Raw genomic sequence first — 5,000 nt, 5'->3', positions numbered from 1 at the left:
AGAACAGATTTTAACAAAAGATAAAACAGAGGATTTTAAAAGACGGGAGAAAGAAAAGGTTTGAAGACAGTGTGTAATCATGAATAGAAGAGTAAGTGGAAGCAGAATAGCGATCGAGTTGAGACGTCTTTTAATAACCTTAATAAAAAGGAGGAAAAAAATCGAGAAACAATATTTGAAACCTGTGAATAACCAGTAACAGGAGATCAAAACCAAGAGAATGAAAAAGGGAAGGGGGTGGATGTTTAAAAATAATAATAATGAAAAGACTTGAAATGAAACATTTAAAAGGGATTAAAACCGTAAACGTATACGACTGTTCAAAAGTAAAGGTTAAAAGGGTAACAGAAGGTAAAACCGATATAAAAGAGATTAAAAAAGAAAAAGGAAAAGAAAAAAAAAAAAGAGGAAAAAAAAAAAAAAAAAAGGATGTGTTCTCCTGGAGACGGTGCGCTCTTAACGGTTTCACCGAGAAGTCTTTCTGTCGTCGCCCTGTTTCGTGAACTCAGCTTGCTGTTTCCGCGGGCCCTCTGTCGGCGCCCTCGTCTGTGCTGCCCTCGGTGCCTGTGGGCAAGTAGATCGCGCCCCCTCCTGGCACCGCGGTCGGATGCTGCGTTCCTGCCGGGAAGGAGGGAGGGTGGCTGGCCGCCTGCCCTCTCCCGGCGCCGGTCGCTCCGCTGCTCTGTGCGGCTGTGTGCTCCGCCTCGGGTCGGCGCTCCTCTCCGTAGGTGGGCTCGGGGAAGACCGTGGAACCGCCCCGCCCCTGCTGCATTCCAAAACTCGGCTCCTTCTTAGTCTTGGTGGCGCGAGTTCTCTGAGGTACCGGGGCAGATATATAATATCTGCCTCAGGCTGAAAACGAGTCTCAGTCCTGCCTAGGAGGTTGCAGAGCCCCCGGGTGCGGATTCGAGTCTCGGCCCCGCCCCCGCTCCCGCCCCCGCCCGCGCGCTGCGCGCCGCGCGCCAGGGGCTATGGCGGCTGTGGCTGCGCCCCGCCTCTCTTCTCGCGAGAAGGGCCGGTGATGGCGCCGCAGGTCTGAGGAGATGGAGGCTACGGCGCCCCTCTCCCCAGGGCACACCGGCCGTGTTGCTTTGCCTTTCTTTCCCCGTAATGGACGGGTTGGGGGGGCGGGTTGTTCTGCTCTGTATCCCCTCCCGGCCACGGCGCGTGGTGCCGCCGCCACGGTCCTCTGCCCGGCTCGTGCGGCCTGTCCCGGCCCCCGGCTGCCGGCCTGCGACTCGGGCTGGGTGTCGCGGGGACCCTCTGTGCCCGTTTCACTTGGGTCGGTCGGTCAAGGGGCGCTCCGGGCAGATCTGAGACTCGGAGGCTCCCCCACCGTCCCGTCGGCCTCTCCGTTGGAGACGGGGAGGTCTGGCGAACGAGCCCTATTCCTCCTCTGCCGGTCCCTCCCGCACTGTTTTGCTTTTGACTCTTTCTTTTCTCCTTTTCTCCTACCAGATTTTGGGCGTCTTTGTCTTTCGAAGAGGGCGGTGTTCTGTCGGAGTTCCGCAGGTGGTCTGATTGGCCGAGTGGGTCCGTCGATGTGAGTTTTGGTGTATTTGTGGGAGAGGGTGAGCTACGAGCGTCCTTCTTGCTTCTTCTCGGGTTATTTTTGAAGAGTAGGTGCTGGGGATTGAACCCTGGACCTTTATTTTTTGCATGCTAAGCATGGGCTGTACTGCCTGATCTCTAGACCCTCCCCACCGCAACCCCCCCCTTTCCCACCGCCTCCATAGTACTCGATGAATCTCCTACCTAGATATCCATGCTTCCTTGGAATAGGGCCGTCGTTTTCTTCATCGGATTGATGCACGTCTGTGGATTCGTCTCGTTTCTCTCCACTGCGGTGGGTGGCATCGGGGCGTGGGGTGGGGTGGAGTGGCGTGGGCTGGGAACAGTTCTTCACGTGTAGAGGTGGAGCGGAGCGATGAGGATGGTGACTGTTTCCCCGAGTGCTCGCGCCGGGTGATGGAGGCCTGTGGTCTGACTTGGAAGAGGACTCGGGTGACCAGAACAGAGCCCGTGTGGGGTCGTTGTGGAGGGAGGAACTCCACCCCCCCCCCCCAGCCCCAGCCAAGGCACTCGTACCTCATCGAGGGACGGTCGGCCGAAAACAAACGAAAGCTGTCAGAGGTTTGGGGGTGGGGGTGAAGGGGTGTGTGTGTGTGTCTGTGTGTGTGTGTGTGTGTGTGTGTGTGTGTCTGTGTGTCTGTGTGTCTGTGTGTCTGTGTGTCTGTGTCTGTGTGGTGTGTGTGGTGTGTGTGTGTGGTGTGTGTGTGGTGTGTGTGTGTCCCCGTTCCCCGTACCACGGTCTCTGGTCGAGGCCCCCCCGAGCGGAGAAACGCACGCCAGGCCGTCCGTGCTCCTGGTTGTCCGGCCGCGTGTCCCTGCCACCCAGAGATCCCGAACCGTCCCGCTCGCTCCCCTGCCATGTGCCATGTGCCATGTGCCACCTGCCTGTCGGCCGGGCGCTATTTTAGACCCTGCGAAGAAGTCGACCGGACGGACGGGCCGGGCCGGGCCGGGCCGGGCCGGGCCGGGCCGAGCCGAGCCGGGCCGAGCCGATCTGAGCCGAGCCCGTCCAGGCTGGGGTGGGTGGTGCTGGGTTCAGAGGAGTGGGGTACAAGCGGGAGGCGGGCGTCGATGGAGGGGAGGGGGAGGGGGAGGGGGAAGGGAGAGGAAAGGGGAGGGGAGGGGGAGCAGGGATGACGATGGTCTGGGGCTTGGCGTGTGGGGTGGGGGTGGGAGGGATGGTAGCCATCCTATGACTTTCTCTCCCTACCCCGCCTTTTGCAAGTCTGTTCGAGTGACAAGGTGGTGCTGGTTTCTGGCTGGTGCACACCATAGTGATTCTGTTCTTCTTTTTCCTGGTCTTTTTCAGGAACCCTCGTCCCGAGGGACTGAATCTAGTGCCCTGTGCTGCGCGGTACGACCTAGGGGTCGAATCTGCCAGGAGAGGACTTACAAGGATTTCGAGGATCCTGGAAAACTGCTACCATCCAGAATCCTACATGGATGTTCAAGATCTTGTGGATGGACGGACGGACGGAAGACGGATCGAATGGAGGCCCCGCCCCATCCCCTGGACCCCTTGGCCCAGGAGGATCGTGATGGGTCTGGAAAGGACTCTTCCGACGAGGGTCTCGGGATGGACTTTCTCGGTCTGCGGAAGGTGTTTCTGCACAAAGAGGAAGAGAGGGGCGTTCTCGGCCAGAGAGCCCGAACCGCCTCCTTTCAGGGATCCGCTCCAGTCAGGGTTGGGGTCGGGGTCAGAACGCAGCCACCGACAGCTCCCCTCCCTCGTCTTGGCTCTCCAACTTGGGAAACCCTCCTCCCTGCCCCCTCACCCATCTTCTCGTCAGCCGGCCTCCAGCTTCCCCGTGCCAACCACCTCTCTCATGCTGCCGGACTTTCCTCCTCCTTGGGCTGCCAGGAAGCTCTCCCGCTCCTCCACGTGCTTTGGCTTGGAATCCCTGACAAACACAAGCGGTGCTGGTGGGCGGGGCCGTGGGCGGTGGCAGAAGGACTCCCTTCATCTTATGGGAGCGATTTTTATCTCCATAGAGGTGGCGATTGAGAAAACACATAAAATCACTCAGAAGAATACCCATGTGTAGTATCCCTGACCTAGATCCGTGTCTGTCTGTCTGTCTGTCTGTCTGTCTGTCTGTCTGTCTCTCTCTCTCTCTCTCTCTCTCTCTCTCTCTCTCTCTCTGCCTCTCTCTCCATTTCGCTATTCTCTGTGTGTGTGTGTGCGCGCGCGCGCATGCGTGTCTGTCTGTCTCCCTTGTCTCTCTTTCCTCTCCTCTCCCCTCCTCTCCTCTTCCCTGTTCTCCCCACTTCCCCCTCACCCCTCCACTCCTCTCTTCTCCCCTCCACTCCTCTCCTCTCCCTCTTCTCCTCTCCCCTCGCCTCTTCTCATTTCCCCTCCCCTCCCCTCTTTTCCCTCCTCTCCTTTCCTGTCCTCTCCCCTTTTATCCCTCCTCTCCTCTGCTCTTTCTCTCTCTCTCTCTCTCTCTCTCTCTCTCTCTCTCTCCCTCCCTCTCTCCCTCTCCCCCCCTTCACTTCCCTCCCTCCTCCCTACCCCCCCAACCCCTACCTTCACAGGGCCTCATAGATTGCAATCGGTTTCCATGAAATGTGATGAAGAGGGAATGAATTTTAGAATGATATCCCCATGCCATCGAATCCTTCTTCCCCAGGGATAGCGACTTATTTGTGGTCGTGTTTGTTTTTGTTTTTCTTGTTGTTGTTTTGGGGCGCATCGAGGGCGCAGGAGGCGTTGGGAGTGAGGGTGATGTTTCTCTTTCTGTCTGTCTCCTCCTTAGGACGGATTTTAAGAGGAGGGAGGACTCACAGAAATCTACCATCTTGTCTCGTACTGCAGCTGTGTTTGAGCTTCCTATACGATCTGGGCGGAACACTCCCCACCCTCACCTCAAGCCGCCATTGCCGCCCCCTCAGCCCCCTGCACCCCCGTCCAGTCCCACACTTGGGGCGGTGGTTGGGCATGGGGGGATGTTGGCGGGGTGGTGGTTGGTGGGGGGTGGGGTGGTGGAGGAAACCAGAAAACAGACCACTGTGGCACGTGGGTGACTGGGGCTTCAGGGTGAAGGAGGATGAATAAAATGGCCGGAATTAGGCTAACGGATTATTGCTTCTTTTTTTGGCGGGGGGGGGAGGGGAGGATCATTAGGTCATTCATTCATTCATTCATTCATTCACTCATTCATTTGCTGGGGGGGGGTGTCATTCGGTTTCTTATGCTCGCCCTGAAAACGGTCAACTGTCCTGACTGACTGGTTGCTGCTCACGGTTCCAGGCCTGTTGTTGAAACTGGAAGCTATCGATCTTACTGTTTCTACTGTATTTCACTCATTGAAAGTCATCATCATGCTGGGTCTCTGAGTCTTTCTCCGAGGAGAAGGTCGGTCACGGGACTAATGACCTGACAAAATAGCCTGAGTGACCAAGAAGGCCACATCTTGAGTGCTTATGAG

The sequence above is a fragment of the Camelus bactrianus genome, unplaced genomic scaffold, assembly GCF_048773025.1.
Source record: "Camelus bactrianus isolate YW-2024 breed Bactrian camel unplaced genomic scaffold, ASM4877302v1 HiC_scaffold_48, whole genome shotgun sequence".
NCBI classification, from domain to species: Eukaryota; Metazoa; Chordata; class Mammalia; order Artiodactyla; family Camelidae; genus Camelus; species Camelus bactrianus.
The sequence above is the reverse complement of the archived record's forward strand: the minus strand, read 5'-3'. Positions refer to the sequence as shown.